At 41.3% G+C, this 23,135-nt stretch overlaps 1 pseudogene; it reads right to left on the reverse strand.

The window, feature by feature from the left end:
- Positions 1-19,595: 19,595 nt before the first annotated feature.
- LOC123450420 lies at positions 19,596-20,877 on the reverse strand (annotated as a pseudogene).
- Between the last annotated feature and the right edge of the window lie 2,258 nt (positions 20,878-23,135).

Below are 23,135 nucleotides of genomic sequence, written 5' to 3' on the forward strand. Positions count from 1 at the left end.
TTTTCTCTTTTTTTATGTGGGCAACTTTGGCCTCTTTTTTCTAATTTCCCCACATGGGACAATGCTCTAATAATGATTATCATCACACTTTTATTTACTCACAGCTCAAAGCTTAGAACGATGATGACTCTATAGGAAATGCCTCCGGTAGTATACCGGGATGTGCAACGATCTAGCTTGGCGTATGACGTTGAAACATCTCGCTAGCTATCATACGATAATGCAATGGCAGTATGAGAGTGATGGTACAAGTCATGAGACGGAATGGTGGGAGTTGCATGGCAATATATCTTGGAATGGCTATGAAAATGCTATAGTAGGTAGGTATGGTGGCTGTTTTGAGGAAGGCATATGGTGGGTTTGTGCACCGGCGTAAATTGCACGGTACTAGAGAGGCTAGCAATGGTGGAAGGTGAAACTGCATCTATACTATGGACTCACATTAGTCATGAAGAACTCATATACTTGTTTTGAAAGTTTTTATTAGTAATCGAAACAAAGTACTAAACGCATACTCCTAAGGGAAGGGTTGGTAGGTGTAAACCATCGTGCGATCCCGACCGCAACACAAAGAATGACAATCTATAGATCAATTATGCTCCGACTTCGTAACATAGCGGTTCACCATACGTGCATGTTACCGGAATCACTAACTTCAACACAAGTATTTCTAGATTCACAACACCCTACTAACATAACTCTTAATATTACCAAATCCACATCTCAAAACTAATTGAAAGGGATCAAACTTCTCTTTCTACTCAATGCACATGAAGATGGAACTTTTATTATATCCTCTTTGGATACCTATCACCTTTAGGACTACTTTCATAGCACAAGACAACTACCAAGTTACGCACCGTCGTGCTCTAAAAGATCTAAGTGAAGCACATAGAGCAGCATTGTTTAGCTCAAAAGATATAGGAGAAGCACAATGAGCATTATAGAAAATTCGTGATGTGTGCGTGTCTCTCTCAAACGGTGTGCAGCAAGGATGATTGTGACACAACAAAAATAAAAGACTCCTACGATACAATACGCTCCAAGCAAGACACATATCATGTGGTGAATAAAAATATAGCTCCAAGTAATGTTACCGATGGATTGAAGCAGAAAGAGGGGATGCCTTCCCTGGGCATCCCCAAGCTTAGGCTTTTCTGTGTCCTTGAATTTGGCTTGGGATGCCTTGGGCATCCCCAAGCTTGAGCTCTTTCCACTCTTTATCCCTTTTTCCATGAGAACATCACCCAAAACTTGAAAACTTCACAACACAAAACTTAAACAAAAACTCGTGATATCATTAGCACAAGAAAACAAACTACCACCTCTTTAGGTACTGTAGAAATCTTGATTTCTATTTATATTGGTGTTAGGTTACTATATTCTCACTTTTCCATGGCAAGTACCCCCGATACTATCCGTAGTTTCATCAAAACAAGCAACCAACACAACAACAACAGAATCTGTCAAAAACAGACCAGTCTGTATCAATCTGTATACTTCGTATACTTCTGGTACCTCAAAAATTCTGAAACATTACGACAGCCTGGGAAAAAGGCATATCAAACAGCATAAAAAAGAATCATTTCAAAAGCTCTTTCTGAGTAAAAATGAAAAATCTTTTCGTTAGCGAAAAGTTTCTGTCTTTTTCCAGCAGGATGAAAGAACCAACACCAAACTAGTCATAAAGGTTTTGCTTGGCTCAAACACAAAAAGAAACACAAAAAACACAATCATAACAGAATTATGATGGTGTGGATGCAACAAAACATAAATAAAAAGATAAATTCATTGGATTGCCTCGCAACAAGCGCTATTGTTTAACGCCCTTAGCTAGGCATAAGGTGATGGAATCACGTATCGTCATCTTTGTACTCAAACCATAAGTAGGGTGATCGCTCATCATCTTAAGGTCTTCATCTCTCTTACTAGATGGTTCACCACTATTTTTAGGAACGAAAACAGACTTGGTGGCCTTATTGTGGGCAAAATTTGGAGTGTTCTGCACAGCGGCAAAAGCGGAACCCAAGTTGGTTATAACATCCTCTAGTTTGCCAATCATAGAGGAATCATGACCTAGTTTTTTGTTAAATGTGGGTTCCTTCTCCTTTAAATTTTTCAAAGCCATTCCCACCTTGGATCCGTACTGAGTTATTTGATTGTGGATCTTTTTATCCAAATTCTCAATGAGTTCGATCGTGGCAACTTTATTTTCGATGATATCCAGCCTACACATCACATGTTCCAGAGTTAAGGTAGTTCCATTTACCATGAGTGGGGGTGAGCCTACCAAATTTATTAAAGCTCTGTAAGAATCAACGGTATGGCTACCCAAGAAATTTACACCTACGATGGTGTCAAGAATATACCTATTCCCAGGGGAAATACCCACATAAAAGTTGCGAAGCAGGACGGTAGTAGATTGCTTACAAGTAGATCTACTCTGAGCATTGCAAATCCTATATCAAGCATCCTTTAAGTTTTCTTCCTCATTTGTTTGAAATTGAGAACTTCGTTCTCAGGATTATCGTTCGAGGCGGTGGGTCTAGCCATGAGGACAGGTGGACTATCCCACACAAGCGAACAGAAAGCAAGCGAGAGAAAAGGGCGGACGAAAAAGGCAAACGAAAAAGGCAAATATTTTTTTAAAATTTTGTTTTTCAGAAGTGGGGGAGAGGAAAACGAGAGGCAAAAAAGTAAATGCAAGAGATGAGTTTGCGACACTTACGTGGATGAGCTTCACATAGAACTTGATCCTCCCCGCCAATGGCGCTAGAAATCGGCACGTTGACGGAAGACTATTCTTGACTTGATCCTCCCCGGCAACGGCGCCAGAAATCCTTCTGCTGCCTCTTGAGCTTGCGTTGGTTTTTCCCTTGAAGAGGAAAGGCTGATGCAGCATAGGAGCAGTAAGTATTTCCCTCAGTTTGAGAACCAAGGTATTAATCTAGTAGGAGAATCAAGCCAAGTGTCCAGAGTACCTGCGCAAACACAAACGAGCTTGCACCCAACGCTATAAAGGGGTTGTTAATCCCTTCAAGATTGATTGCAAAGTGAGATCTGAAGGTGGAAAGTGCAACGAAGTAAAAGTGAAAGGCTGAAATATGGTGTGAAGTAGACCCGGGGGCCCTAGTGTTCACTAGAGGCTTCTCTCAAAATAGCAAATATTACGGTGAGTGAACAAATTACTGTCGAGCAATAGATAGAACTGCGCAAAGTCATGACGATATCAAAGGCAATGATCATACATATAGGCATCACGTCCGAGACAAGTAGACCGATACTTTCTGCATCTACTAATATTACTCCACACATCAACCACTATCCAGCATGCATGTAGTGTATTGAGTTCATGACGAACAGAGTAACGCCTTAAGCAAGATGACATGATGTAGAGGGATAAACTCAAATTAATGATGTAAACCCCATCTTTTTACCCTTGCTGGCAACAACATGATGCGTGCCTCGCTACCCCTTCTGTCACTGGGGGAGTTCACCGCACGGTATGAACCCAAAACCAAGCACTCCTCCCATTGCAAGAATCATAGATCAAGTTGGCCAAACAAAACCAACAACTCGAAGATAATTACAAGGATATGAAATCATGCATAAAAGAGATCAGAAGAAACTCAAATAAGATTCATAGATAATCTGATCATAAATCCATGATTCATCATATCTCGACAAACACACCGCAAAAGAAGAGTACATCAGATAGATCTACATGAAGATCCTGGAGAACTTTGTATTGAAGATCCAAGAGAGAGAAGAAGCCATCTAGCTACTAGCTATCGACCCGAAGGTCTATGGTGAACTACTCACGCATCATCGGAGAGGCCATGGTGTTGATGGAGAAGACCTCCGTATCCGAATCCCCCCTTCCGGCAGGGCACCAGAACATGCCCCAGATGGGATCTTGCGGAGACAGAAGCTTGCGGCGGTGGAAAAGTATTTTCGTGGATCTCTTGCGTAGTTTTGGATTTTTCAGGAATTTATAGGCGGAAGAGGTAGGGCAGACGAGCGGCAGGGGGCCTACAAGCCTGCTGGGCGCGGCCCCCTTGGCCGCGCCTAGGGGGCTTGTGGAGTCCCCTGATGGCCTCTGCCTTTGTTCTCAAGTCCCGTGCTTATCTTTTGTTCCGGAAAAAAATCTTTTAGGAAGTTTTATTCCGTTTGGACACCGTTTAAAATCCTCCTTTGAGAAGGGTCAAAAACACAGAAAAAACAGGAACTGGCACTTGGCACTGAGTTAATAAGTTAGTCCCAAAAAAGATATAAAAGGCATACAAAACATCCAAAGTTTGACAAGATAATAGCATGGAACCATCAAAAATTATAGATACGTTGGAGACGTATCAGTGCTCGTATGACGTACATCATGTGGGCTGGGTACCAATCGAGTGGACTCTTTGTCTAGTGTCGTCTGGGGAAAGGCATTGATCATGTACTTACCTCGAGTATGTTATATACCGTGAGTCGTGGATTAGACGGAAGTTTCCAGGATCTCGTGTGTACAACGTACAACCTCTGCAAAGTGTCAAACTATTCGAATAGTCGTGTCCACGGTCAAGGACAGTTGGGTGGTGCTTCTTAAACTACGTCTAGTCGTTTATGCATAAACCAAGTGTGCGTGTGTATAAAGGTGGTACATGACTTAACATGAAGGACGAACATGAGTTGTTTAGTCCACGGTGTACTTAAGTGAATATCTGTAGCCAGTTTCCATGGTTACTCTTTACTACTTGATGCATGACTACCTAAATACTTGACCATGTCTATACACTTAGAAAACCTGCTTTCCACAAAGGCTGCATTATAATTCATTTTGCACTCCTTTACATAATCCGCAACATGGGATGTTTGCGAGCACAATCAAAGTACTCATTGGCTTATCACTGGTTATTTTATTGACCAGACATGAAGGAACCGGAATATGGAGAGGAATTCGTCTTCAGTGACGGGCACGCGAACTAGGACGCTTCCCAGTCGGAATGCCTGTTTGTTAGGCTGATGGCATGGGTTCACGTTTACTACCAAGATTTCCGCTAGTAGTAGATTTGGTGTGATTGGCCTTCATGGCCCTATCTATGTAATACTTGACCATAATGGTCATTATTGTATCAGACGTTAATCATGGATGTAAGACTCTTGTTATTCAGTATCTGTGAGTTGAGTGAGCATTGATCTCTGGGATCACTGTACACGTTCATTCGGTGATCACGACTCATAAGTCGGGGTCCCCACATTTAACTTAGAAGACCAAGTCTTCACCTTGTTCTACTTGAACTAAGATAACTTAGATCTAGCCTAATAACTAGTGATATATCTTAAAGGAATATCTCCTAACCTTCACATACTTGTTCTTTGGTGACCTATAATGACTCTTGGGTGGTTTCAAATGACGCCCAACTGTTTGGAAGATCCAAGTCGTGAAGAGTAATAAATAGTTTACTCACTAGAACAACTATGAGTTATGTTCAATCACTTTGGATTTTAGGTATTGCATTTATCATCACTAGGATTATTAAAATGCTTAGACATGATGTATTTGTCAAGCAACACTTGTTTAAATCTCACATGGGACAGCCAACCAACAAATGATGGGGATGGATGGCCATTTATAGTTACGAGTGACAACCCGAGACAAGATGTGAAAATTGGACGGGACATGCCTACAAACCAGTTGTCGCTGGTGATGCATTGGTCAGAAATATGAACTCTCAAATTCGTCAAGGTAGGAATATTCAGCGTGGACTTTGACTAATATGTCCAAAGAATATGATCCAAGACAATGAAGAAAAAGAACTATGTTCCGAGACTTTTCTAAAGTCCTCACTTGAAGAAATAGATCTAGATGAAGCACACTTTAGAAATTCTATCTTCGTATCACCTGGAATCCATTTAATAGTATATTTTTCCTACGAATCAATGAAGAATACTCTCTCCGTCCCAAAATAACTGTCTTAAGGTTAGTACAACTTTCTACTAGAGCTAGTACAAAGCTGAGACAGTTATTTTTGAACGGAGGAGTAAAAGGAAGTACAAAAAAAATTAAGTCTTCACGTTCCAGTTTTTTGGATGGTCTTTCACAAAGTGCGCACCTTATCTATACTACTAATAAACAGTCCAACATATTCATCGCTACGTCACCCCAGCCAAAGCTACACAATTTCACGCAGAGGAATTATAACCTTCCGATCAGATCTCCTAATTACATCTAACCGTCAAGATTGTACCAGGCCCACGTTAAATGTACGTTTAGCATATTTTTGAGTGGACGAAAACTCTGCCACAATCGTAGAACACACAACAAAAAAACACGCACAACTCAAAAAAAAGCACGCCCACGCCCAGTGTCCAGCACCTTATACGGAAACAAAAACCAGATATGCTAAATTAGGGGAAGTCATATAAATCTTCCCCGTTCACGTCTAGCACGTGATATAGAAACAAACAACATATATACTAAATTAAGGGAAATCATATCAATCTGCCCCCATTCAACGTTGTTGTCCAGACGTCCAGCAGTTCCTGCGTCATCGCTGCCCTGCGCAGCCGTCGACGCATCCACCAACGGCCGCTAGGACAAGCTCTTCACCAACAGAGCTGCAACCGCCGACGCATCCGCTAACGGCCGCGACGACGAGCTCTTCACCAATAGAGCTGCAGCCGCCGAGGCACCCGTCCAGGGCCGCGACGACAAGCTGTACGCCGTATAAGGTGATGCCTTCTCTCTGCATTGTGATCCATCGATTGCTTTGATTGATCTGCTTGTCTTTTTGCAAATTGTCATAACAACTACATCATGATCCATTTTCCTAACTAATTAATGCAAACTGAATTCAAATGGTTCCATACGCACAACAAGAAAACTTTGATGGTAAATAGTAGGATGTAGTTGAACATGAAACTCTATACCTTCCTGTACAATGGTATGATGACATTCTTCACATTAACAGAGTTGGCGGAGTTCGTATGACACCAACCACTCCCAATGGGATGCGCACCCCGTTCCAGGATATAAGCAACTCCCAATCCTTGGGTGATGATCAATACCTAATCAATCTATTTCTGTTTTGTTGCTCGATTGCTAAATTGTCTCATTTATTACAGACCCTAAAGAAGTAAAAAGGAAGAGGGATAGAGAGCGGTATGCACAAAATAGGGATGAGATTAATAAGAGACGGCGTGAGGCCTATAAACAGAAGAAGATTGCCGCTACCGAGATCAGTGGGGCAAACACACAGCTGACTATATCACAAGGTAATGACGATCAAAAAATGGTATAAGGCCCATATGTATTGATATATAACGATTTGAGATTTGTCTATTCAGACCGTAGTGATATTAAGAATCGGATTGAACATATGCGGTATGCACAGAGTAGAGAGGAAATATTAAAGCAACAACGCCAAGCCCGCGACCAGAAAAAGCATAATGTTGTCGTCCTTGATGGCATTAACCTTGTAACAAAAGTGATGGCTACGAGACAATCAGCGGTCACACAGCTCGTTGACATAACATGTGCAGCTGGTGCAGTACCAAATTCTAGAGAGCTTCTAGACGAAAACGAGAATATTTATGGTGGCGACGAATCCGATTGGTTACACAGAAATGATGAATACCAGATGCAATGAAAGTCTGGACAAGTGAGAGTCACACAAATGGAAGTAGTAGAGAACCCTCAACGCAACCTACCTATCGAAGAAGATTCTTTAAAAAAAAGAGGTTACTTCTGTGACTTATTAATGATGCTAAATTATCAGGTTTGACTTTCTTCTTTATTTTGGTCCTCTGTTGTGGTTTAAGGTGTAGCGCATTTTGAGGATAACAGTCCAATGATGCAACCTACACCATCTGCAGGGCAAACTACTCATAATGAAGGTGGTGTGCGTTTTTTCTAAAACTAGTACATAACAAATGGCTCCGACCAAATATACTTATTCATTGGGACAAAAAATGGTTTCAGGCAACGGCCATGAAGAACATGCATACGGAATACTGGATCCCGATGTCCACACCGTCAACATTGATGGTGTGCATTATGTCCTTTTGTGTTACATCTCCTCAATATTGCTGGACATGAACTTAACATGATTTCTGACCCCTAATGAATTATTCATATCTTCGGTACTAGAATGCGATGGAGATAGGAACCTGATAGAAACTTCACACGTTGACCATGATGAAGAAGCTAGGATCTTCGTAGAACGAGGTATATTGTTGATATCATGAGTTATTAGTAAACTATAACATATGATAATATGGTTTGTATATGCAGTTTCATTAATGCAAGTGTCAAATCTTATCCAGAAGTTGCTTTTGAATTGTACCGACTCGATCAACAGGATGGTCATGGGACTCCCAGTAATGATATTTATGACAGGGTTTACATGAATCTGCCCAAAAAGCACCGTGTGCTTAGGAAAGTTAGTGATTGCCGGCACTGTGGAGCTTTGCGGATTCAATACGAGGGGCCTGTGTTTTGTTGCAGAAAGGGGAAAGTGGATGTATTTACTCCAGATGTTTCTGAAGAGTTGAAAAGGCTGTTTACAAGTCAAGATGATGAGGATGCTAAATATTTTCGAGAAAGTATACGGTATTTCAACTCCCATTTCTCTTTTACAAGTCTTGGAGTCAGACTTGATCGTCGAGTCAGCACTGCAGCAGGAACCGGTGTATATACATTTCGTGCATGTGGGGGGTTGTGCCACGCACTTGACGATCTATTCTCTTCTGATAATGGCCCTCGTCATTTGCAGCTATATATTTATGATACAGATGAAAACTTGTTTCACAGGGTTAAGAGGTCTCCGAATCTTAGGTTAGATCTCATACAAAAGATTCTGAAAATACTAGAGCACAACCCCTATGCTCAAGTTTTAAAAAGCCTTGGTACTGTACCGAATCTAGACGAATACAGAATCTCATTAAATACAAATATCAACCTTGATCAAAGAAGGTACAATGCGCCAACTACCTCTTAGGTAGTAGCAATCTGGGTTGAAGGGAGCGACCCACAAAAAACATTTGATAGAAGTGTTATCGTGTATGCTAAAGGAGACCGTCCCCCGTATATTAGAGCATACTATGGGTGCTACGACCCATTGTCATATCCACTATTCTTCCCACGTGGGGAGATTGGTTGGAATCGTTTGATGCCGTATATTGGGTCGGCCGCTGACACAAACCAGGATTCAGTGGATTATTCTGCACGTCAAGAGAACCAAGCCTGTGTTTTTTCCTTCAGGTATAATGTTCATTATTAGTTTATACATTTGAATAAAATTCAACCTTACTCAGTAATCAATCTTTCAGACGATAATGACACTATAACAGAACAAGTTGGTCATAACGCACACCAACATGACCAGGCCACTGATTTACCTCCAGGTTTGTGACCGGATTGTTGTTTTTATATTCTTATGAATATATTATACCAAATTTAATGATGTTAAACAATTTTTAGATGACAACGAGGATAACCCGGATGAGGATTTTGGTGACAATGAGATGAATGCCACAAAATCAAGGAAATTTGTTAGCGCGAGGGAGTATTATTGCTTCAAGCTGCAAGTCCGGAAGCAGCTTCTTAATATCATCATGGTTGGGGTGCGCCTTTTCCAACAGTGGGCTATTGACATGTACATCAAGATTGAGACAATGAAGCTTGACTGGTACTCAAAGCCAGAGAATCAAAAGGTTATACGCGCTGACCTCTACTAGGTAACGTGCTTGTGTTTGTACCTAAAAATTACATTATAAATGCCACACTCTTTGCTTGAACCATCTATACTAATTGGCGCCAAATATTAATTTATTATAGGGTCATGTTGACACCGTCATCGCTGGCGAGTCACGCGGTGACCGGATTTGAAAGCGAATTGTGCTAGTGGTGATCGTGATATGCAGCACAGGTTCCTGGATGCGATGGCAATAGTTCAGCGATGGGGTAAACCGGATTATTTTATCACAATGACATGCAATCCCTACTGGGAGGAGATAACTCGGGAATTGTTGCCTGGACAGCTGCCACAAGACCGTCCACACCTTGTCGCAAGAGTGCAGAGCTAAACAATGAAGTATGATGGACTTACTGACTAAGGGTAAGCATTCTGGAGAAGTCGCAGCTTATGTACATGTCACTGAGTTTCAGAAAAGAGGTCTCCCTCATGAGCGTATACTTCTGATCATGAAATCAAAAAGCAAGATAAGGACCCCGGATGATTATGATGGGGTGATATCTGCAAGGATACCCGACAAAAAGAAATATCATGTTCTCCATGATCTGGTAGTCAAACACATGTTGCAGGGACCATGTGGTGCACTCAAGAAAAGTTTCCCCTGCATGATAGATGGACAATGTCGGTTTCATTACTTGCGAGATTTCTGTGATGCTACATTACAAGGGAAAGACTCATATCCCATCTATAGAAGGAGGGATGCTGGGGTGCGAGTTAGGATCATAGGAGAAGAATTGGACAATAGATGGGTGGTCCCTTACAACCCCTTTCTGCTGATGACATACAATTGTCACATTAATGTCGAAGCATGCTCGAGCATCAAGGCAGTCAAGTACTTGTTCAAGTACATCTACAAAGGGCATGATAAGGCGTCTTTTGAATTTGAGCAGGATATTATTAGTGATGGGGGAATCATCAATGAAATTCGGCAATATAGGGATGCACGATATATATCTCCTCCCGAAGCTATTTACAGGATTTTCGGCTTCAAAATGTTTGGTGTCTGTCCATTTGTATTGCAGCTCCAGCTTCATTTGCCAAACATGCATACAGTCGCATTTAAGGCACATGAAAATCTGTAAGATGTTGTTGCTCGGCCATCTTCTTCCAAATCCATGCTTACCGAGTACTTTGAGATGAACCAGAAGTACTCGCACGCACGTAAATTGTTGTATAGAGAGTTCCCAGAACATTATAGGTGGATAGCCGGTGGTAAGAAGCGACAGACGAGAAAAAAAAAAGAAATCACACATTGGAAGGCTGGTGTATGCACACCCTGCTGAAGGAGAGAGGTACTACTTGCGTGTGCTCCTAAGTCATCTCAGAGGTGCCAATTCATTTCATGATTTGAAAACTGTAAATGGCAAGCTATGTGGTTCCTTCAGAGAGGCGTGTGAGCACTTAGGCCTCATTGAGCACGACATGACACTTGATGATTGCCTAACGGAGGCAGCAACATTTCAAATGCCTTGTGATCTTAGACGTTTGTTTGCGACTATACTAGTATTATGTGAGAAAACACAAATCCGTCAGTTGTGCGACAAACATCTAGCATCAATGTGTGAAGATTATCACCGTACTCAGTCGAATGAGGTAGCACTTGAGCAGATGGTCTTTAGGGATATCAGGGATCTGTTGCAATCCATGGGAAAGGATATTAAAAGCTATGGACTTCCGGATCTGGTTGACATATATGGTGATTCTGACGTTGAGTATAAAGAGGTAACAGAGGAGAGACAAGTCGAAGTGGACCAAGAACATCTAGACATATTCAGCCGTTTGAGCACTGAGCAACTGGCTGGTTTTAATGACATAATGGATCATGTGACGAACCAAAAAAGCCAGATATTCTTTGTTGATGGTCCAGGAGGCACTGGGAAGACCTACCTATACAAGGCATTGCTTGCAAAGGTCCGTTCGATGGGTCCAATAGCAATCGCAACTACTACATTAGGTATCACGGCGTCGATAATGCCTGGAGGCCGGACTGCACACTCTAGATACAAAATTCCAATCAAGCTCACTCACAACAGTATGTGTAGTTTCACAAAGCAGAGTGGTACGGCAGAGTTGCTTAAACAGGCCTCCTTGCTAATTTGGTATGAAGTTGCTATGACAAAGAGTCTAGCAGTTCAGACACTCGATGGATCACTACATGATATAATGGAATGTGCTTTACCGTTTGGTGGAAAGGTTGCCGTCTTTGGTGGGGATTTCAGGCAGGTCCTCCTCGTTGTGACCCGAGGGACAAGAGCACAGATCACTCATGCTACATTGTTGAGATCCTATCTGTGGGAGATGATCTGCAAGATACGCCTCATGCGCAATATGCGGGCACAGACAAAACCTTGGTTCTCTAAATACCTCCTACGGATAAGCAATGGAACGGAAAAAACAATTGGTGATGACTATGTGTGTCTCCCTGAAGACATTGTGATAACTTATACCAAGGATGAAAAACAAGTTAACAAGCTTATTGAAGATGTCTTCCCATCCCTACACACCAATGCTATGTCGAGAGAGTACATGAGCACACGTGCAATTCTCTCAACAAAAAACGAGCATGTGGATGACCTGAATGACAAGATGATCTCCAGGTTTCCGGGGGAAGAAAAGGTTTACCATAGCTTTGACTCTATTGAGGATGATTTTGAGAACAATATTGACTTTCTGAACTCGAACACACCAAATGGGTTGCCCCCGCATGTCTTGAAGGTAAAAATCAACTGCCCGATCATCATGCTACGGAACCTCGATCCTCATAATGGGCTATGTAATGGAACATGGCTTATGATGAGGGCCTTCCAGGATAATGCAATCGATGCATAGATTGTTGGTGGCGAGCATGCTGGAAAGAGGGTGTTCATACCTAGGATCCCTATGTTTCCCACCTCACTTCCCTTCAAGCTTAAGAGAAAACAGTTCCCCATCTGCCTGAGTTTTGTGATGACCATTAACAAGGCACAGGGTCAAACCATTCCAAATGTCGGTATTTACTTTCCAGAACCTGTTTTCTCACACGGCCAACTATATGTTGCATTGTCAAGGGGTGTGTCAAGAAAGACGATGCAGATTTTAGCCAAGCCTAACAAGGAGATTGATAAAGCTGGGACAAGCACCAAAAACATTGTCTAGAAAGATTTTTTAGAGGGGTGATGTATGTGCAATCTTTCGTGTTTTGTTTGCACCTCTGCTTTTGTACCTAACAACTATTCTGATCTGTTTTTATTTCACACAACATGCAGTGCATTTTGTGGACATTTTTAGTTGCTCGGCAGGTCAGTAATGGAGGGCCTCACCATGCCATCTCATAGGTATAATCCGGCCGCACTACCAAGGACGAGCAATAGTTGGCGGCACAGCCGCAGACGACAAAGAATGGGTATAGTTGTCATTTCTTTTCGTACGCAAGTGGCTTTGAGTACATTAACAAAAGTTTGGTTTATTGCTGGCCATAGGTAGTAATAAAATGCATTGGGAATTTTTGATTCAAAGTGTGACATTTATATTAATTAGTAGTAACATACTGTACCCCTTATAGTATAGTTCTGGTTTTGTGGTTATTATCTAAGAAGTGTCAACATTGAGATTCACTGAGCTGTCCAGATTGTGGATCACTACGGCAAGTCAGTAAGCAACTTCCAGGACTAATTAGCATTACTAAACGCAACCTGGTAGAGCACTGCAGTACGAGGAACGGTGACGTCTGGTAGTGGAGGCCAAGGCTGAGGGCTGGACACTACCTTCTGACCCTCTTTGCTATTCCGCATCACTCTGAGAGCCCTAGGGCTTCGAAGGGGACACTTAGTTCAGGTCAACTTTCATGCATGAACCTACAAGCCCCAGTAAAAGGCACTGAAAATGATAGGAGCATCTCCAATTATCTGCAGTGGAAATAAAACATATTTTTTGCATTCATAAGCCTACAGTTAGCAAAGAAGGATCATGTCCAATGATCTGCGTGGATGCATGCATCTCTCCGATGCTGAGGCCAGGGTCATCCTCCTTCTTCTAAAAAAATGTCCAATGATCTACAGTGGAAATCAAAACTCGCAACGTGTTACTCGAATGTTGAACCTACAGTTACCAGTTGATCAGAACAAGGAGTTCTATAAGAAGAAGAAGAAAATCCAGAACACTGTTGAGCGGCATACGCGTTTAATCAGTTCCGAGCAGTTCCAAGTTTTCTAGAAGCTCCAACATCCGCTCACTATCGCCAACGTGAGGAAAACCAGGCGCCATCTTATAGGTTTTGAGCCGTCAACATGTTGAACACGTGAGATCTACTTTCCTAAGGGAGATTTTTTTTCTCAAACCGCGAAACATAAACACACATTGTTATATGGATATACGTGCGTGCACGTACACATTTGCAGGTTTTGATCGGATCACACCTTTGTAGCACCAAAAACATTGTCTACAAAGCGTTCACATATAAACTGTCCTAAAATGAAAAAGCGTTCACATCTCACCTTATGTTATGATTACTTGTATCATCATTTGGGGAACATACAAATTTCCATTTATTTGGTCAATTCCAGAACTGAAGATCCCTATACCAGCAAAACTTAAGCTGGGCGGGATCACTACGACAAATAATGAATATTGCAAATTTATGATGGTTGGAATTACTAGCGTGTATCTTCTCAATGCAAATTTTTATTTAACACATGACCAGGAATATAAGAAACAGGAGTACGAAAGTCACCTTGATTTTAGTAGACACAAAATCAAAGAAACATTAGAATGAAATTGGACAGAGAGATACTTCAACAGCAAGAAGATAACCTCCATCAGCTGAAAAACAGTGCAAAAAATAAATAAATGAACATGTACATATTAGAGGACCAGAACAATTAAATGAAACATCTGAGTGTTGTCCAACTGAAAAAGGAACACAAGGTATTCCATTCAAGGGCTGCAGTATGAAGCGAAACGGATTGTTGTCGACGACGACGATTCTGCTGAATTGTTTTGACAGGCAAGAAAGATCTTTCACATGCTCCCGGTACTCCCTGAAAATGCACAGCCCCACTGACATCAGAAAATGAACAAGCTCACTACTGTAATTGTTTAAGTTATTGGCAAGCAAGTATTATATGCACTATCAGCCAGTCTTACTCCAACCAAGTTTTATGTGCAAAAACATGCATATGCATGCAGAGCCGAAGAAAGCACCATCCATTCATTACTAAAGACTAGCACAGGGACATGCCTTGTATGCAAGCAGAATTGATGAATTGCTTCTCCTTGTATGCAAGCAGAGCCGAAGGCATGATGAAGGGTATGGATAGACCATGAAGAAGAGACAATAAATCCCTTATATTCTGGCCCCCTGCTGCCTTTGCAGTGTGGCACCCTTCATGTCTAACATTGCACCACAGAGACTCAAGAATTATATTTCCATAGAGAAAGGAAAACTTTCTCTGCATAAAAAGGTAAGAGAAGTAGACACAAAATTAAAGAAACATTAGAATGAAATTGGAGATTACACTGACAAAGCATAAAATAAAATAAGTTATGCGCAAGAGAAACACCCCGTCTACAGTGAGATGACTCATACATCCATAATAATACATGGTGTCGGTTTGCCTTTTTTCTAGCCAAAAATGCGCAAGGTCACAGTGCGATCCTAAAAGCAGTGAATATATCATATATATCATATGTATCTAGAGTATGCAAACTTACTTGCAAAATATCTTCTCTAAGCTCTGTATGCCCAAAACATCATAAACTTTAAGTAATAAGAAAAGGCGGGTGGATTTCCTCATATGATCAATAAAGAATGGAAACAACACCTAATGATAATTTAACAACTATGACACCTAAGGACCACGTATTTGCAAGAAACATCCATAATTATTTCATCATATAGTAAAATAGCTATGGAGACAACACCTAATGAGTAATGGCCAAGTGTGTTTTTAGAACATATTGCATCCAAGTGAACATTTGTTTGTATCAAACATTATTAGAGAGATGAGAGATAAAAACTGACTTAACAACTTATTCATTATATCTTGTAAAAAACATATTCACTATATACATGGTGGTTCATCAAATTGTTCTCAAAGACAGTATGTCACAGAGTCGGCGAACATTAGCACGTGGGAACATGCCCAAAGCAGCTATCATTTTATACAGAAATATCCATAAAAGAAAATTCAACATCATAAGAACTTACAACATATATAGGTCTCTGCTGGTGAGACAACAAAGTGTACTCCTCTGCATAAGTGTAATAACTAAAAAATTGATAACAAGGACAGAAGAACATGTGATAATCATGTGCATGTTGCAGTTCCCAATAAACAACATAAAATATCGAAAGAAACATTACGATGAGTCGAATCCAATATTTCTGTATAAAATATATTACAAAGATAAACCTAGTATTTCTGTATAAAATGTATTACGAAAATAACTCCATTAATTTTGGGTGAGTAGGGTATAAAAAACATAATTTCCTTTCATATCGTGGATGGGTCTGAGATAAATAAAAATAAAAGCATGGGGCCTGAGATAAAGATCACGATTACCTTCCATCCTCACGCTATGAAAGTCCTTCCCATGATTTCCGGGAGGGAAACTGTCTATAACTAACGATCTCGATCAGGAGCCTAATAAGCAACAGTTTTTGCACCCTAGGATTTTCTTCCACCTCTCATTCATCCTCTCTCCCGATCTTGCCTCCACATCCTCACACCCCTCCACCGCATCGGCCTCCAGCTTGTTGTATACATCTGTCTGTGGTGAACCATCGTCCTACATGTCTCAGGGACAATCCTCGGTGGACTCTGCGGATCAATCTGCTATCATCGTGGTAATGATGTCTCTCTGTAGTTACATCCTATTCACGATTCCACATCTACAAGGCAAGGACGAACATAAGAAGATAAGCTAGGGTTTTCAGGAAAGCATCGACAAGGGAGCCAAGGACACATAATCTAATGGAATAGCCGACAAAGATGAAGTGGAGAAAAAGGAGAGCACGCAACCCACCGATTCCGAGGTGACAGACGCATCTTTTCTTTTCCAACTAAGTCCCAAATTGTTTTAATTCTAATTATATTATATCCTGCATACAAATTATTCTTTGTAATGTTTCTCTCAGGAATTAAACTCTAACGAAACAAGTTAAGAGATGCAGCCAGCTCAGAACGAGGAATTAGCCTTCCAGGAAACAAGTGAACAACTGCAGCCAGCTCAAGATAATGAATTAGCTCAAGATGATGACACCAAAGGGACAAAAACTATAGGGGACAGGCTGGAAGAATCTAATGGAATAGCCGACAAAGATGAAGTGGAGAAAAAAATAGCACACAACCCACTGATTCCGAGGTGACAGACGCATCTTTTCTTTTCCAACTAAGTCCTAAATTGTTTTAATTCTAATTATATTATATCCTGCATCCAAATTATTCTTTATAATGTTGCTCTCAGGAATTAAACTCCAACAGAACGACTGAAGAGATGTAGCCAGCTCGGAACGAGGAATTAGCCTTCCAGGAAACAAGTGAACAACTGCAGCCAGCTCAAGATGATGAATTATATCAAGATGATGACACCAAGTATTATATCAAGATGATGATGAATTATAGCCGACACAGATGAAGTGTAGAAAAAAAAGAGCACGCAATCCACTGATTCCGAGGTGACAAACGCATCTTTTCTTTTCCAACTGTGTCCCAAATTGTTTTATTTCTAATTATTTTAGGTCATGCATACGAATTATTCTTTGTAATGTTGCTCTCAGGAATTAAACTTTGCTGGTACAAGTGAAGAGATGCAGCCAGCTCAGAACGAGGAATTAGCATAAACATTCGTCACCAAAGGGACAGAAACTATAGGGACAAGCTGGCAGAATCAAATGGAATATCTGACAACGATGAAGTGGAGAACATGACAAGCACGCAATCCACTAATTGCGAGGTCTCTGAAGTGACAGAGGCATGTGGGGATGAAGAATTAGAACAAACGTCCGGCAGGGAAGGGGCAGAAATTATAGGGGACAAGCTGGCAATGCCCGCGCAGACAGGGAAGTCTATCCGACTGCTTAACAAACCTAAGAAGGCACAAGACTACGTGGTGGCTCCAAAAGGCACAGACTAATACTTCTATGCCCTGGTTTTGTTACATTTGTTTTCTTCGTTATTAATAAATGCTATTACATGCATCATGATATATTACACCTGCACCGACGATGATTGGTCCGTGATTGAAAATATCATGTCTGAACCAAATGATAAAAGAAATTTAGTGAGTATTGACCACTCAAATCTCCAAAGAAGACAGTTGGAACGTCTTTTAGTCCCCAGAGAATTTCTTGGCGACGAAGTAAGTATATGTAGTTTTATGATGAGACGATGCTATTTGAACATGAGTTTCTATTATTTCCTATTACCAAGGTGTGCACTTCATATTTCAGATCATAGACGCATACATACATTGCATAAGTGCTAAAGAGCATCTAAAGATGAGGACAGGTGGAAGTGTGTTCTTAGAGAATGCACTAAGATGATAAAGGAATTTAAGTTTATACGGGATGAGCACTAAGATGGGTGTTAGACAGAGCTACAACTTATTTGGAACATGATATGGTGAGTCTCAGTTCCTTACATATTACTATGAATTCAACCATGGATGAATGTTTGTACAGATGGGACCTAAACTAACAAAAACTCTATTTTCAGATACATGTTCCAGTAAACATTAAAGACTTTCATTGGTACCTAGCAGTTATAAATACCGGGGTGTGACATATCCAGGTGCTCGACTCGCTAGGCCCAGGAATGAACCGCAAAGACCTCATCACTATGGTTAGTTATTACTTCCATTTCACCATCTTTTGATAAGATGATTTATGTTATTCTTCGGTTGTGATGCTAATGCGTTGTCATTTATTCATGCAACAGCTCGAAGGACTCGAAAATGTATTCCAATATGCATCACTTCAAATGGAACTAAAATTTGACAAGTGGAAAGATGTAAACATTACAACATGGCCAAGGGAAGAATGTATTAAGAGCAGTCTGCAGACAGATGGGTATACCTCTTTCGAACCAAACTTGTTGCTCCCATCCCCTTTAGGCACCTCCTTCTACTAATTGCTACATTCTTGCATTGGGTCTAAGAAAAATGCAAGAGAATTAAGTAAATTAACAAAGAAAAGTTACCAAGCCCTGGCATCCACGCAAACAAAACGAAAATGCAAGAGAAGTAAGTAAATTAGCAATGTAAGAATTAGATAAGGAACCGGTTCTTCAGATACACCAAATATTAGCACAAGAATCCTAATTCTGATGACCTGCAAAGTCTGAACTGAACCAAGTTTGTATTCTGAACAGTAGCAGATTTATGTTCATATATAAGCACAGAGGGGGGGTGCAATGCAGCTGAAGAATTTTCTTAGCTGCAAAAAGGCAGAACTAAACCGAACAAAGCAAAACACTGTCAAGTCTGAATCACTTGCAAATTGTTTAGAACCAATAGTGCTAATTTCTCATCCTTGGGAATCAGGACTTACACAGGAAACTAGATTTCACTGAAGAATAGCATTAGTACAGTTTGCCTAACTTAAAATCAAATTGACCAATCCTGATTTCTGAACTAAAGAATATCATGAATAACTGCATGACAGTTGACTTCACATCACACCAGAGAACAATAGACATATGCACACTAATTAAGATCCATCTACAGTAATTAGCACTACATCTGTATCTATAAGAACTAAACAACAGAATTCTCAGCTAAGGAAAGCCGATTTCAGTATCTATTTTAACAAAGGGTATGAACATATGCATACAACGGAACCAATTTGCAAATCACTAAAAAGTTGAGGTGTCTTGAGAACTAACCAAACTTCTCAGGCTGGAGCATGAACTGGACAACCGGTGTGTAGTAGTCGTCGTAGATGATCCGCACATTGGGGTACTTGGGCCGGAGCTTCTCGAGTGCTTTCTTGAGGTGTGCGTTGTGCACCCATGAGAATGTTTCGTACTGACGGATGCACCCGCTCCGTGTGCCATACTCGTGGGCTGGCATGTCGAGCATGTTCAGGTAGACGGGGAAGCACCCGGTGGGCATCACCCCTGGCACAATGTGATCCACTGCCCCCTCGGCGATCAATTCCAGCACCATATTGTTGTTGGAATTACATTTGATGTGACAACGAGCAAATGTACGACTCAAAGAAGAAGCAATTGCTACCTCGACGTCGTCGGGCATGAACTTGTAGGCCTCCGTGAGGCCCTTCCCTGCAAAAAGGGGCACGTTGAAGTCGTTGCCACCAAACTCGCCGACGACAAACAACGAGTTGGCGTAGAACTCCTTGCACTCCTCTCCAAAAACATTGCAAAATCCCCAATCAGTTCATCGCAATCCACCACATATCTAGCTGGCTGCAAAGGTGGGATTCCTTTTGACGTTTTGTTTTTTTATCCATGGTGGAGTTGCAGAAGAAGGGCTTGAGGTCACGGAACCACTGGATTTGGGTTATGAGGGCGCCGGAGTTCCAGACGACGGCACCGAGGCCCCTGGCCTCGAAGTAGGGCGTGTCGAGCGCGGTGGCGCCGGTGATGGCGAAGTTGGCCCCGTACCTGATGTCGGAGTGGTTGGCCTTGGACGGCGGTAGCAGCTGCAGCCCGAACTCCTACGTTGCAGTAGCGGTGACCGATCGGGCAAGCGGCGCGTCAGAATCTCAGGGGCAAAGGAAGCAAGCAAGCAAGAGAAGCGACCGAATCAAAATCGAACACGGTAGTCAGTCAAGTCAACTCACCCAGGTGGTCGACGACGAGGCGGCCGTCGGAGCAGCGTCCGGTGGGGAGGATTCCTCGCAACGAGAACACTAGAACGGATCAAGACTCGGGCTTGGGCTTGGGTGTCGCCTTGGCGTGCTTCGGCCGAGCCGCTGCCGCCTCCTTGTGGCTGTCGCCGGCCTCTGCAGTGATCATGCGGAGCTCGACCGCCCCGCGTCGCGAGGAAGAAGGAGCGCCCGGCGTCGGCGTATGCGAAGAAGGGGCGGGGCGGGGAAGAGCACAGGGCTAGCTCGTGAACCCCCGCGTCCGATCCGCATCGCCAGCGACCATGCCGACGGGGAAGAGCTCGGGGAAGGCCCAATGTCACTGGCGACCATGCCGAGCTCGACCGACCTGCATCGCAAGGAGGAGGGAGGGCCCCGACGTTGGCGTATACGAAGAAGGGGCGGGGCGGAGTAGAGCATAGGGCAGGGGGCTCGCCGACGCTGATGGCGAAGGGGATGGTTGGCTCCCGGCGATGGATATGAAGGGAAGGGGAGGCCACCAGAGAGTCTCGGCGTTGGGTCGCAGTGGACTGAGTGGATATGGATCGGGTGGGGAGAGGGGGGAGTGGGTGAGATTGTGAGCTTTTTGTCTATAACAGAGTTGGGGAGTGGGTGTGGTTGTGAGTGAGTGTGGCTGGTTTTTTTTAGGGGAAGTGCGGCTGTTATAGAGTAGCGTTTATCTTCTAAAAAACATTTTTTTACCAATTTGGTTATTTTGTGTAGGGCATGTCCGAATCACTTGCATGGGTGAGGTTTTTGTTATCACCGCGGCAATCAAATATCTATAATTTAATTTAATTTAATTTAATTTCTATAAAATCACTTTTATGTAAAACATTTACAAAATTGATAAAATATATTTGATATATTTAATTTCTATAATCATATATAGGTCATCTTGTGGTGTGTGGATGATAAATTTTATGGAGTACTTCACTAGAAATGATTTGTCTGACACTCCTACGCAGGTAAATTTTATGTAATACTTATTCTATGTTATATCATTATTTAACTCTTATTTCTACTTTAATAGGATCATATGGCAGATTTTAGAACAAAACTAGCTGTCATTTAGTGGACTCGGAATTGAATGATGATAATCTAAGAAATCGAGACATGGAAGATGACGAAAACAATATAGATCCCACGGATTGTATGATTTTGGATGGATCCCCTAAGAATCCCAAAACATCAAATACATCATTAGATGTTGAGCTCATCTCATAGTCATATATCCTTTCACCGTATGTCAACCCAACAAACGATGACTTAATAGACGAACTGTGCTTGTTCATGAGTATGGTTGATGATGACGCTTTACTAGAGTAAGCCATGATCTTTTAGTTCATTTTGTATTCTACTCCCTCTGTACCACAATATTTGTTGTTGGGGAGAACTAAACTAGTTCTCCCCAACAACAAATATTATGGAACAGAGGGAGTAATAAATTACTCTGATGTCATTATAATTGACAAAAATTTGATTTTACAAGACCGGGTGAAAAGCTCTGATCCTTACCCTTTCAGCTTAAAGTTGAGACAAATAAAAAATATATATTAAACAATGATGAATATATGGATATTGATTGCTTTAACATGGATGTGTGGATACTAGCGCGCCACGAAGTCCAGCTTCTCACAGACATTCCATCTCACTACATGGATCTAAACTTTTGTGTAAGTTAATATAATTGCGTATTACATATTTGTTTCTCATAGCACTATTGTCTTCCTTTTTTGTAGTCCATGTTCCACTATGAACGAGACCCAAGTCAGCATGGAAATATGGACAGTGCTACGTTCAAACGATTGTTTCATAACTGGCCTAACAGCAATGAGTATCATATCTCACAATGTGATATGGTAAGATTTTAATTTTTCGTTTATAACAGTGGTTTATTTGGTTTTAGTTAATATTTCATGTATTTATAAACGTATGAATCATTGCAGATTTTGTTGCCTTGGGATATTTTTGGGCTGTTTCTATTGTTTGTCTTGGACCAAGATAGAAAACGTTATCTCAATTTTTGATCCTATACCAATAGCAACTTTGGGAAAGAATATACTTAAAACCATGGTAAAAAACCTAAACCTCGCACTCCGAGTTGCAAACCCTGCATTCAAGGACGATATCTCTAAATGGGAATGTATAGTTCCTGTTGTTCCAACAAACTCACACTGGTATGAATCTTTTTAATGCATTATAATATTAAATAATTCATTCATTCAACGCACATTCTGTGTTTAATTCATACATGCAGTGCCTTGTCGGGGTATTTGGTTTTTAAGTACATGCACTCATTGTGTGATGGAAAGCTATATTTTCCTATTTACACAATGCTTATTTGTATACACATTGCACATCCAAACTTGTTATAAAAATGTTGTCTAATTCATATGTAGGATTGTTTTGAACTGAGGAAGTAATTTTTAGTGCATATTTTAAAGTATGAAGAAAATGAATCTGAAAACAATATCACGTACATTGAAGCAAGCATCATAGATCACATCTATAGATGGACTTTCATTGCTTCAAAAGATGGACCATAAAGACATGCTTAGTCCTGGTTTTTAAAATATATTTCTGTAACA

This window comes from Hordeum vulgare, chromosome 4H (assembly GCF_904849725.1).
Source record: "Hordeum vulgare subsp. vulgare chromosome 4H, MorexV3_pseudomolecules_assembly, whole genome shotgun sequence".
In the NCBI taxonomy this organism is placed as follows: domain Eukaryota; kingdom Viridiplantae; phylum Streptophyta; class Magnoliopsida; order Poales; family Poaceae; genus Hordeum; species Hordeum vulgare.